General features: G+C 32.8%; 1 long non-coding RNA gene across 1 annotated transcript; it reads left to right on the top strand.

The window, feature by feature from the left end:
* Nucleotides 1-5917: 5917 nt before the first annotated feature.
* LOC146998136 (uncharacterized) lies at nt 5918-11784 on the top strand. The gene is made up of 3 exons (XR_015040314.1): nt 5918-6023; nt 8563-8652; nt 11643-11784. It is a non-coding gene; the product is annotated as an uncharacterized LOC146998136 (long non-coding RNA).
* The last annotated feature ends 2971 nt before the right edge of the window (nt 11785-14755 follow it).

Raw genomic sequence — 14755 nt, 5'->3', positions numbered from 1 at the left:
AAGTGTTGTAATTGCGGACAAACGGGGCATCCCGCGAATTATCGTGGGTGTCCCAAATTTCCAGTACATCAGGGAGCCAAAAACCAGACTAATAGAGGAAAACCTACTCCCTCTGTCATTAAATCTACTACAATAAACAGCAACCCCGTCCAACCAGGTGTGTCATACGCAAATGTTGCTAGTGGACGAACTGATACAAAAGTTGAGGCAAGCACCACCAATGTTAAAACTGTTAATCCTAAGAAATCTGATAACAAAAATGAAGTTCATGTAAATAACAAAAATGGCAATGTTAACAATAGTATTAAGAATAGAAATGAGGTAGGCCTCTCTGGTCTATTTGAGGTTACTAAACTCGTTAACCCTTTGCGGCATGGTGAGTCAATATATGTCCCACTTAATTAATATTTATTTTCTCAGTTAGCAATTTCCGTTAGAAATTTTCTAATCTTTTAAAAATAATCTATTTTAGCTATTATTTTTCTCAGTAGATGTTACTACTATACCAGGGCTTAAGTTTATAAGCAAAAAATATTCAAAATAGGATCACGAGAGTGATATCCATGTATCTCGCATTTTTCAATATTTTAAAAATTTTGGTATACAATTTATGATATGTATGATTTGTATGATTTATGATTATGAATTTATGATATGTATGTAATATACATTATTAATATGTTTAATGGAATCTCCTTCATAACTGTGTTAAAAAAATCACTAATAAGATGCCTGAATTACAGGCAACGCAAAATACTGTAGACAAGTTATTCCTTCTTTTTGAATTGTTTGAAGAAATTTTTGGCTCTGTTAATGTAATTAATCATGAATAATGTATGCAATATTTTGAATGTGATTACATGGAACGCAAATGGATTATCTCAGAAAATTCACGAACTGAGAGATTTTATAAATGAGTACACTCCCGATGTAATGTTCCTACAAGAACACAAACTTGGCCCAGCCTCACCTATCTACGTGCAGAACTATGCAGTCTACAGATCCAACAGAGCTCCTATCATCTCCCGCCCTAGAGGGGGTGGCACTGCACTCCTGATAAAACGCTGCATCCCACATATCCCTGTCACAATTCCGCAGCTTTCGGTCGTGGAGGCCTCTGCAATCTCACTCACAACAAACACTTCCATAACATACACTCTTGTCTCCATTTATATTCCCCCGGGACGTCATGTGTCTGCAGTCCGGGCTGACCTACAAATCTTACTCAATCTTGGAAAACACATTATCCTAGGTGGAGACTTAAATGCACGACACCGCGCGTGGAACTGCTATAACTCAAACGGCATTGGACGTGTAATTCTAAACTTAGCCCACACGGCTGGATTACACATAGCAGCTCCAAAAACCCCAACACGGTACACCACTAGGTCCACCGGGATCCTCGATTTCTTCCTGTTCGGAAATACCAGTGTCCCATTGGATATTTCCGTGCTGGATGAATTATCATCGGATCATAACCCGGTTAGGATGATTCTGGACATTAGTGGGTATACCACAACAGACAACAGAGCCTTTCGGATTGACTGGCAAAAATTTGCCAAAGCTCTCAACAACATGCCATACACTCTTCCTACGATACAGTTAGGGGATGACATTGACAGTTTTATTCAGGAGATTACTCAAAAAATTACTATGGCAAGAGACGATGCCAAGGTAGAAGTACCTAAAAGGAAAGAGGTACGGAATAGAGAATTGAAACTGCTTGTCAAACAGAGAAATGCTGCACGAAGAAGGTTTCAGCAAACAAGGCACAGGGAAGACAAACAACTGCTTAATCGCCTGTCAAATGCAGTCAAGTATCTTACACGTGAACAAGCACAACACAGCTGGACCAGTTACCTTAACTCACTTTCCACAGATGATAATTCACTGTGGAAAGCAATCTCTAGGTATACTAAATGCTACAATAACATTCCGCCCCTTAAAGGCCCAACGAGGATTCACTACACTGAAACTGAGAAGGCCGAATTGTTAGCACAGCAGCTGGAATCTCAGTTTTGCACAAACAGCATACATGACACTACAACAGAAAATCTTGTTTACACCTTTCATAACAGTATCACAACAGATACAAACATAAACAACATGCCTCCAGTTATGCCCTCGGAGGTTGTTGACTATGTCAATAAACTTAAGAAGAAGGAAAGTCCAGGATTGGACAACATCACCAACATCATGTTGAAGAAACTGCCGCTCAAGATCATCTTCTTGCTGTCCAAGATCTTCACAAAAATCCTCCAGCAGCAATATTTCCCTATTGCATGGAAGACGGCCAAAATCATACCAATCCTGAAGCCGGGGAAGACTGGATCAGATCCTGAGGCTTATCGGCCGATAAGTCTTTTATCATCAATGAGCAAGCTCTTTGAAGCAACTCTATTACAGAGAATTGATAGTCACTTAGAGAGTAACAACATCCTGATCCCAAGCCAATTTGGTTTCCGAAAAGGCCTGGGAACTACAAATCAGCTTTACAGAGTTGTGGAGATGATTTCCGAAGGCTTTGCTAAGAAGAAAGTTACTGGAGGACTGTTTATTGACATAGCCAAGGCCTTCGATAGAGTCTGGCTGGAGGCACTCGTCTACAAAATACACAATCTGGGTTTCCCAGATTACATCACAAACATCACAAAGTCCTACCTAACAGGTAGAAACTTCGTCGTTCACGTCTCAGGTACAAACTCTACTGTGCATCACATACGGGCTGGGGTCCCCCAGGGATCCCTTTTAGGACCCACTTACTTCAATATTTACGTGAACGACATCCCTACAACACATGACACAACACTGGCTATGTATGCAGATGACACAGCAATCCTCACACAATGTGCATTTGCTGGTTCAGCTATACAACACTTACAAAATTACATACAAGCATTAGAGACTTGGCTTGTACAATGGAAAATTAAAGTAAACATAAAAAAGACTCAAGCTATTCTGTTTACTAGAAAAGAAAAATTCAAAAGAAACCTCATGATGTACGGAAATTCTATCCCCTGGGCCAAGCAAGTCCCTTACCTTGGGGTGACCCTCAGCAAAACTTTGTCATGGAACCCACACATTACAAATATTATTAACAAGTTTCGAGCGCGTAAAGCTAAACTCTTCCCCCTAATTGCTCGAAACAGTGTTTTATCAATAGATAATAAGCTACTCATTTATAAATCCATTTTGCGTCCATTACTATGCTATGCATGCCCTGTCTGGGCGTATTCATGTAACAGATACCGAGGGAAACTTCAGGTGGCACAAAATTGTATGCTACGCCAAATTGTCAACGCACCTTGGTATGTGCGTAATAACAAATTACATGAGGAACTGGAAGTGCGTCCCCTCAAATCATTTTACTACAGAATAGCCAAGAGGTTTCACAGTAGGCAACTCACTATCACCAACCCTGCCATTAAGATCCCTGATTATGATCAGTATGACCTCGAGAATAAAAATCAACCACTGGCCATTCTTAACGAATGGATAATGTAAGTGTGCTGCATAGCATAGTAATGTTCTTCTCTCTGAGCACCTTCATTATTTTTTATTACCATTGCAATGTACTATTTGTTCTATCATGTATGCATATCCTATTTATTTACCTGTCACCTTTATATTTTAAGTATGGGCATGTAGCACTTTTGTACTCCTTGCACCACTAACTTCTGCCTTGCAGGACATCAGCTCGGTGGCTTTCTGATCCTAATAGAAAAAAAAATATTATATATATATAAATGTATATAATCATAAAAATGTTATAAAACATAAATATATATATATATATAAAATAATATATATATATATATATATATATATAAAATAAAATATATATATATATACTTTTAATATTTGGTTAATTTTTACAATAATTCGCAATGTCTAGATATGTTCTACCCCCATAGCACAAAACATCCTCAGGATGTCCTATTTAAGTCGCAATATCCCGAGACATACTTAGGATGTCCTAAGGAGGTTGATTCTCAGATGTCCTGAGGAGATCGTAATTTAACATCCTGAGGATGTCTTATTTAAGTCGCTATGTCCCGGGATATGACAGGATGTCCTGAAGATGTTGATTCTCAGATGTCCTGAGGAGTTCACCAATTTCACATCCTGAGGACATTCATTCTGCATTGTCCGGAGGACTTTCGTTGTCAAACATTTTGAGGATATTTGTTCTCAAATTTACCAGTTTTAATTTTTTGACATTGCACATCTAAAACTTGCACATTATTTTATTTTTCATATGTATTTTACTAAGTTGTTTCTAAATGCTGTACATTAAAAATATTGATATGATTGATGATTTATTCTTGTTATTTTGTTATTAATTTAACTGCTATTTTTTCTGACGTTTTTAAAAATTTATTTAGTTATGGAAAAGATTTTTTTCAATGGATTAGCATTTTCTAGAATATTTGCAAAATTCTAAATAGCATATTTTTTTCATAAAAAATGTATAAATTACATGTATAATTACTTACAGATTACAAACCCTACTACAAATATAGGTAAAATTAGATATATATATATTTAATTACGGAAACGATTTTTTTTTTAATTTGGGTATAGAGACATTAGGTATTTTTTTGGAAGCAGGAAACATGAAAAATTAGCAACTGCCTTCGCCAGGAATCGAAGGACGGACCTCTGGAATACCGGCCCAGTGTGCAGAACCACTACACCACGAAGACCCGCTAGGTGTGGTGGTGGTGTATTTAATTATGGCAAAGCATACTAGGGCTATCTGCCTAAGGGGAGGGATGTCTTCGTGGAAGACTTTCTAAGGGAAAGTGGCTCGGGGAAAACCACGAAAACACCCATGCAGCCAGCCCGTTCGCGGGATTCGAACCTCGGATCGCACTACCAGGGTTCAGCGACTTTACCGCTCGGCCGCTGGTGGGCCGAAGACACGCTAGGAAAGCGGGAGAAATACCTTATATTACTTCTCTTTTTAAAGGCCGACTTTTTTTTAAGGGGATCCAATCACTAAATCCTGGGTGTGGATATACCTCATCCAACACCTTTTTTTTTATCCAACACCTTTTCTCTACAGTGGCGCCATCGGGCGCCACTGTAGAGACATTAGGATTTTTTTGGGAAGCCGTAGAGATGAAAAATTAGCAACCGCCTTCGCCGTGAATCGAATCACGGACCTCTGAAATACCGGCCTAGCGTGCAGAACTATTACACCACGAAGGCACGCTAGGAAAGCGGGAGAAATACCTCATAAGGAAAATTTTTTTCCTCTAATTACAGAACAGAAAATGTTTTTCAATCGCGCGATCTGTTATTGATATTGAATTACAGTCGTGCGATAATTTCGCAGTAAAGATACATCTCTGATGACTATCCAAGATTCTAGAAACTTTGGTCTTATATAGAGATGGTCGTCTTATAGAAATAATGCTTAATATCAATATTTATTTATAATCTCAGAACTATTGGTCACTTTCAGAAGTGGTCGTTTGAGAGGCGATATTCTATATATTTATTTACTGATACTCTCAGATTCCAAATTTTGTTTATATTCTCAGAAACATTGGATGGAAGGTGGTCGTCCCATACATGCAAAATTTTACATTTCATTAAAAATGAATTCGGCGTTATTTAACTATTTCCCTATTAATTAATTAATTAGATAAAGAAAAAATTAGGAAATAGTACTGTTTATTACGGAATAGTGTAGGAAGTTCTACAGAACTATATTCTTTCGCGTCATTTCACATTGTCATTTCACATCAAAAATGAATTCGGCGTTATTTAACTATTTCCCTATTAATTAATTAATTAGATAAAGAAAAAATTAGGAAATAGTACTGTTTATTACGGAATAATGTAGGAAGTTCTACAGAACTATATTCTTTCGCGTCATTTCACATTGTATCCGGCAAACTACTAGTTCCTTGTATTCTTCCGCAAATCCGTAAACATCTGTTTGATTTGAAACGAAATCCAAAATGGCTGTGCCATGAGGTTAACTTGTATGGATATTTTTTGTTGCATGAAAGGTAAGTTCAATTGCAATACTTGTATGTTTACTTTTTTTGCTTTTCGAATTTATGTCATTTTGACAGTTAAATGTTTCACAGCTTTATGAATTGTTACCATTCTGTCGTGAATTACGTGTATCTCAATGGCTGGCTGTCTTTTCAAATATCTAATTTGCCCTGCTATCCAAATGTTTATGACTGAATTTTTTTTAGTCTAGTTTATGCATTCAGTTTCAAAATAATATGTGTGATCAGATTGCTTATTATTTTATTGCAGCAATAAATTTATGTTAAATAGTTTGAACAATTGTATAAAAATAAGAGTTTGCATTGTTTTGTCCAAAATATGTATGGTTGAAACATTATCTTAATCTAGTTTGTAATTCAAGTTTTTTTGGGGGTACTGTTCTGTTATTGGGACCAGAATCGGAAATGTATGAACCTGTGTTCGTAAGTGTGTGCATAGATGTGTATATGTAGACACACGAACATACAAATATACAAGCATACATAAATACATTTCTGAACCCGGTCCTGATAACAGAACAGTACCTTTTTTTAATCTTTTTTGAATATTTTATAAAAGGATTAAGCATTTTTCAAACTGCATATCATTTTAAGATTCGACTTGCAGGAAGACAAAATATGGTCATTCAATCAAATGCTTATGAATGCTTTTATCATTTTCTCATAAATATTGTTTGCATTTTTATTGTATTTTAGATACTTTAGTTATGTAAAGTGAACATGAGAATATTAGGAAAGCTGAAGAATATGAATAGCTACCATAATACATGTATTTTTTCATCAAGCCCATTGTTTTAGAAACCAATGCACCATTATTATATGCTGGCTTATTTTATAGTTATATGCAGTTTAATTTTATGTTCATGTTACTGTAGTATTGTCATTATAGTAAAAGTATTCATAATTTTTGTTGAATCTTGCAAGTTGCCTAACATTCAGAATTATTACTACCGAATTTTACTGATAGGTTTTTTTCGAGTTGACATAATCTGTCTGATAAATAAAATAAACTGGTGTTTAAATTATATGCATTTCTCTTAATGTTTCATTGAAAGTGAGATGGAAATATAAATGCTATCCAGAAAAGTGAATTCTTTTTGCCTGAAATAACAAATTGTGCTAAATGATTAATGTTTATATCATTTTAGAAATGTCAATATTAAAGTTTCTTCTCCTTCTCTTCTTTGATTTTGAAATAATTTATAATAAAATAATATATGCATAAGTGTAATTAATGTAAAGTGTCATTCAATAATATAATTTATTTTTACTGATATTTTTATATTTCTTATCTGGGTTTTCTTTTGGTGTTAGAAGGAGGAAAAGACTGTAATGTTTTAATTAAGGAAAAAATTAAAACATTACAGTTTTTTAAATAACACAGTTACAGTAATGTTTATTGAAGCAATCAGTACTGTGTGATTGCTAGTGATTGAATAATGTTAAAATGCATTGTTCATAAGGAAATCTTTGTGTTATAGATTTTATTTTGACACAAGCTGAAATTTGAATTATTGGAAGCACTTTGAAAACCCGAATTATTTCCTGAATCATTAATCAGGCCAATGTATAACATACAAATTTTCATACAAAATTATTTCTTTGAGTATATTATAAAGAGCTCATTTAATTTTATTATTTGTACAAATTTTAGACAAAAGTAGCATGTAACAGTTAAAAGATTTATTGAAGCCTACTTGTTACTTGTGGTAACAAAGAAGTGTGAAAGATATTGCCACATTAGCAAACATGACGATCATTGATGCTTAGTTTAGAAATTTAATAATATACTGAGAAATGCTGGAAACTTTCAGAAGTAGACATTTCGGAAATGATGGGCTTGATAAGAAATTTACATGGTTTTATTATTTATTCTTTAGTTAAGAATGGATTTTAGATGTTCATGTGAAAGAATTCTCTTTAATTATATGTGAAAGAATTGTTAAAGTTTGGCATTTAAAAAAAATGAATTAATAATATGCAATTATCTTTTTATTATACATATATTACTATATATTTCTAATGCGTTATGTAAATGTCAATGCTAAACAATTGAGATACTATTTTCAGGGCAATCTTTTCTTATACATGAAAAATTCTGATACTTTCTTATCATCTGCCCTCACAGCTTCAACTTATGCTAAAACAGCAAGAGTATGCACACAATAATAGCAAACTATGAATATGCATACCACACACATGTATTTACATGTTTTATATTTAATCTTTATTTCTGAATAGTATTCCATTGGATGAAAAAATATGTGAATATTGACCCAATATATATATTTTTGTGTGTGTGCATCCTAAAATTTCTTGTTTCTTATAAAGTGCTTATTTGAATTACTACTTGTGAACAGAGCAGTAGATATGAACCGTAAACTAACCATTTTGCCAATTTTCACAGCTTTGCAGATAGTCAGAAAGCACCAAATTTTGTAATAATGTTAAGTTTAAATGATGTTCTATACTTTTGTGTTAATTTTTCTATTCTATTAATTCTATTACTGTGTTATCAAACTTTCTGCAGGAATTTCAACTGGTTAAGATGTTATTACCATGTGGAGAAGAATTTGGTTTTCAAGCTAGAAAAAATTGCAGCTGAAGGATTTTGTAGAAGGTCAGTCAAACTGGTTTTAGTTAATTATAATTTAATTTTGGATGAAGAATTCTCAAATTTATTTATCATAAGTGTCTAAAGGTCTTCTAAATTAAATTCTGCTTGTTTTTGAAAATTTTCATGACATTCATTCTTTGATTATTATTATTTTTTTTATTTACTAACTTATGTCCAGGCACATAATGTTGCATTTAATGCCATACCTTAAATATTGTAAAATGTTAAAATAATACATTTCACTTAAAAATGTGGTTGTGACAGTAAATTTTCTGTTACATTTAATCATATCTATAAACATTGGTATACATCATTTTTCAATAATCTGTATATTATTTTGTGCATTTCTTTTACATCCAAGATCTGGCATATGACTTGCTTTTCAAACTGATAACATGGTGTAATAATGTAATCTAATGGTTAAAGTTTACTATGGAATGGGCCAAATTTAATAAATTATTCTTTGATAGAAATTTATTCATGTGTTCAGTGTGTCTCATCTCTTTAAATTGCTAAAGTAAATTTTATGTACTTGCATTTAGGAATTTCGACTGTATCAGAGTAATTTTGTTTCAATTATTATAACATGCAAGGGAAAAAATTCATTCATAGCTCCGTATTTAAAATTAGTTAATTAAAGTCCTTAATAAAGAGGGACGTTTTGTTGTTTTTAATGTCGATAGAGTTTAATTCAAAAATATGCCACATTAAGGGTTACTTTTTAACCTAATTTAAAATTTTCATTACTTTAACATGTCCATAATTGTTATTTTAACTCCGATATTGTAATAATATCAAAATTCCTTACTTTTTGATAGGTAATCCAAATGTAAAACAAGAAAAGAAAAAATTAAAATCTAGAAGTATATTTATTTCATACCTCTAACAAATAAAAACAACGCAAGCACTTTTTATTGACTATCTGCATAGTGTGGCATGTCCCGTAAGACTGAGATTTGTATGGTCAAATCCATGTTTCAGTTAAAGGAAAATGCATGCACAGTCTTCTGATTTTCCCTTCGATTAAGGATTCTGTATATACTAGCATAAGAAATATATTAGTTAATGCAGTGTTATACATCAATATTTATAGGCAATTATTGTGGCTATTAATTTTGTTCACTGTAATGGCTGGAGTGCCTAAACCATCATACTGTGTAAACAAAACTCAAATCTTCATCTCTGCATACTGCTCCACTAGTGTTTAAACCACTGAAATGGTGATTATGATACAACATCTTTGGTAAAAATTTACTCTACTGTAACCCTTGGCGAATCGTTTCTTTTTTTTTATATCAAGATCGTCACCTGAGAGGATCGGCACCAATTTCAAGGTGGCCGCTACACAAAACCAAAATAAGAAGTCAAAGACATACACAAACTCTGTGTCCATGTACACATCGACCTATTAAAATGAACTGCACAAACTGGGCATTGTGCACTGCCTTAACTTTGTCCATGTACACATTGATCTATTTTCACTTTAAGAAAATCAGAAAGTTAAAAATATCATAGTTACCAGAAAAAATTCACCACTGTCTTAACATACAGACAACCAAAAATACACTAACAGAGAGGAATAAGTTACCAAAAATACATATTTCCTAACATAAAAACATTAAACAACAAATCTTCTAACAAAAATTAACACACAGAGACAAAAAAATAAATGAAACGTCATTTTTTTCACGTACCTTTTTTTTCACATGCATATGTTTAGGCTTCCCACCACCATCCTCCAGGTAAGCAATTCAATTCAATTTTTCGTCTCTTAGTCACCTCAGACATACTCAACCGATGGTACCCACACCAAAATAATAAATAGCATGTTCAAAATACAAGACCATACCACTTCCGTACAACCAAACACAGCAATTGAAAAGAATGGTAAGAACCAAAAACCTGGGACCGTACAAAAGGTTTACTATTAAAAAAAGTAGCTCAAAACTAAATTTATCACAACACGTTGGCAATATTTGAAATAACTCCTTTTTATTGACAAAAAAAAAGTTTTTTTTTTTTTTTTCCTAAAGGCTGCTTTCGCCAACATTATCAACATTAGGGTTACCGAAAAACTTATTTGACACAATGGGCTTCCACATTTCACAAACAACCACTTTGGGGTTTTTTTTTCAGACAGAAACCAAGGTGTACCATACAGTAAAGATTAGCCACATCTTCATTTACTACTGTTACAAGTACTTCTTTGGTAAATTTCTGCGGTTAAATTCAAAAGTTTAAAATTGCATTAACATGATCAGATTCAGAGTCATAGCTAGGGTTTTCAGTGCTCAGGGACAACTGAAGATTTCGCGCCCCCTACTGCTTGCCAAGGATGGAAAACATTTAATTCTAAAATGTTCTAACATCAGTTTGGCGCCCCTTGGATTCTGCGCCCGGGGACAGATGCCCCTCCTTCTCCTCTCTAGCTACGCCTCTGATCAGATTTTATTTTCTGCACGTAGCTAACAATTACTTATGTGTTGTCAGATATATGTTACCAGATGCAGTTAATTATTTTTTACTTGCCAATCTCATGAGACAAGTTTTTTTTGCTCCTGCAAGACTTTACTTTGTGTTGCAAAATAAATTCATTCTCACTCTTTTTGGACTTGCCTACACATTAAATTTAAAATAGTTTTATGAATAGGTAAGATGTGATTATCATAATTTTGTTTCTCTCTTTATCTTGGCAACTTTATATGTTGATTCAGTATCCAGGTTACCTACCAGTGGCTGATTGATAAAACTGCTCATATGTTCAGCTGGTGGTTTGAGTTTATTTTCTGACATAAAAAATTTTAAAAGGCATCCCTCATGTTTATTTTACTATAATCGAAAAATCAAATAATTGCTACTCTGTTTATAGGTATTAAATGTTAAAATATTTTAAATGCTTCCTTTAATTTGCATTGTAATAGTCATTTGTTTAAATTTAATTATGAATTATATTCACATATAGTAATTGTGAGTGTTTTTTTTTTTTATTTTAGGTGCTGTGAAAGGCAATGACAGAGATCCAATTTATCAAGAGTTCTTATATACATAAGAATACATGGATATAAGATTGTTTTTCATGAATTCAAATAAAATGTGATAAATTAGATTAATAAAAACTATTTTGAATTTTGAAAAGTGTTTTTCCTCTGTTAATCATAATATAGTGCCATAAATTTCTGAATGTGTTTATTTTTCATCCAAATAAATAGCTTTACAAAAATTTGTCATATTAATAGATATTGCATAATTTAGCATTATTATAAATATTTATTATAGCAGATTTAGCTGAACTGCTTTTTTAGTCTCTCTGCAGATGAAGTCACAAAGGTAAGTGGTTAGATATTTTTCTGTATTCCCCATTAAGTAATTTTATCTGGTAAATTACCATTACTTATATACTAAAGGTGAAAGAATAAGCTTTCCTTGAAGATACAAAAATTTGCAGATATTTCAAAAAATTGGTATACGTAAAAAAGTTCTTAAATTGCCACATATGCGAAACTGAAAATGTTATATATGAAATAGTTCAGAAATATAAATATTTTCACTATTTTTTAACTATAATTCACTGTATTTGTTATATATAATCACAATTTAAGGTAGCAGTGCTTTTCTCACTGTGATTTCTCATGTATTTTGATTCATAAATACACATACATAAATCCACGTATTTTGATTTCTCTTTTGAGACCGAATAAAAAATGAACTAAACATTCTCGTTGACATTGAGAGTTGAATAAAAGCTCACCTCAAAATAAAATGAATTAATAAATTTATGGAAAATTTTACATAGCATATATTGAGCAGAAAGAGTAAACTTAATATACTTAATGGAATTAATAATTGGTAGAGTTGATTGCACAATAAAATGCCTTAATTGCATGGTAAACAGTAGATCTTTTGAAGTTTTTCTATGTTGCGTAAAATGCAGATTTAAATTTTTGATATTGATTGTCATATAAATGGCAATTATTGTTTTATTTTGCTCTGAAATGAATGGTTAGTAATAAAATTCTGGATGAGACAACCTTTAACATGCGCTAGAATTTACAAATTTTAATTTGGTGCTGATTTCAACGGGTAAATTTCATTTTACTGAATTTTGCTTAAAATAATACCAATGAACCATTGCAAATTATTTTCAGAACTTTTTTTTTTAATCTAAAAGGGCTATTAGTTTTGAAATGTGACTTCATATCGTCAGTCGTAAACTTGTTTCGCTTTTCATTCAAGTCTTGCCATTTGGCAAAATTTAACATATTTATCTTTAAAATCTAATATATTATTGACTAACAAGCCAAGCTATTTAAAAGCATTACACACAGTTCTTAATAATGCTTTTTTTAAATTTTAATCTGATTGATTTAAAATGCATTTAATTCATGATATATCTAATTGAAAACATTTTAATATTTCTACATAATTACATGATATATTTCTTCATTTTTCAAATATATAGAAGATATATAACTTTCTGGTGTCAGTATCTTATAAAATGTTTTGCTATTTCCACTGCCCCATCTGTATTGATAATCTATGCATTCATAAACTTTTAGCCTCTTTGAGTGACTGCTAAAATCTGAGGCCTTTCAGATTTTTTTTTTAATTGTGTGAGCAGAAAGATAGAATTTTAGAAGAGCTTCTTGAGTTACCTTTTGAATGATATAAAGAATTGTTAACATAATGTCGAATTTTTACAACTAAATATTAAATATATAAAAAAGCCTGCAGCATTCTCATGTTACGAAAACATATTTATTTATTCTGAGGCTAGGAATTGATTTAGTTTTAAAAATACAATTTATTCCTTTTAACAATTTCCCAACAGTGTCATCAAAACACTATAAATTCCTTACATGTTTTAAAGAAAGATGATTCATTTATGTAAAGATTATTAAATGGCTAATTTTATTATTCAATTTTTAATACAAATTAACTGAAATTAGAAACTGATTTTGTAAAACAATTTAATTATGAATAATTCAATTTGGGGGCTATTGGATGTTTAAAAATGATCAAAAGATTTTTAATATCTTAAAAATAAAAGCAAAATTTTCAGTTTTAATATTTTGTATTAATAATTCATTTTAATTTCCTTGCTCAGTTTTAATATATTCACAAATTCAGATTTAAAAACAAAATAAGTTGTATAAATATTTTCAACATTTCTGATTTTTCCATAGTAACCATAGGAGAAGGATTTGAGACTATCTGTGTAAAAAAAGTAGGTTTTAGATCATCACACCTTCACATACTTTCACTGGAATTTTCCTCTGTATATATACTGGGAAGTGACACTAAACAGTTGAGAGTATGTATTTAAGAGGTTAAAGGGATATTGTAAATAGTGTTTCAAATCCTGATAACATCCCATACGCTGTCGGTGGGACGTAGATAAGATGTCCTAAGGATATACTGGGATGTGACATTAAGCGCTCAGGAGGATGAGTTTAGGAGGAAATTGGGATATTACGGGATGTCCTGAGGATGTAGTAAGTAGGACTTTAAATCCTAATAACATCCCATATGCTGTCGATGGGACATAGATAGGATGTTTTTAGGATATAATGGGATGTGCTTAGGAGGTTTGTGGGATGTCCTGAGGATGTAGTATGTAGGAGTTCATATCCTAATAACATCCCGCACGTTGTCGATGGGACTTGGTTAGGATGTCCTGAGGATATCCCGGGATGTGACATTAAGCACTCGGGAGGAGGTTTGCGGGATGTCCTGAGGATGTGCGCATATCCCGCGAGCAACATCCTTGGGATATCCCAAGGATATTTTTGTGTTATGTGGGAAGGGGTAGGGCCTTCGGCCCAGGTACCCTGGTGTACCAAAACACCGCTCCACTGGAATGCGAAGTGCGGGCAGTTATTCGATTTTGAACGCAAAAGGCGTTAAACCGGTTGAAATTTATTGCTTATTGACGGAAGTGTATGGATAGTCGTGCATGGATGTCAAAAACGTTCGCAAGTGGTGTAGCGAGTTTCCAGCCGGTCGTACTGAAATTCATGACGAAGAAAGGAGCGGGAGGCCGTCAATTGCCGATGAGACAATCGCGAAAGTTGAGTTACTCAACTTTCGCGATTGAGTTCGTATTCGT

The sequence above is a fragment of the Stegodyphus dumicola genome, chromosome 3 (genome assembly GCF_044657685.1).
Source record: "Stegodyphus dumicola isolate Sdum_Otavi_A_Nest chromosome 3, ASM4465768v1".
Lineage (NCBI taxonomy): Eukaryota > Metazoa > Arthropoda > Arachnida > Araneae > Eresidae > Stegodyphus > Stegodyphus dumicola.
This window is presented reverse-complemented; position numbering and strand designations above follow the sequence as displayed.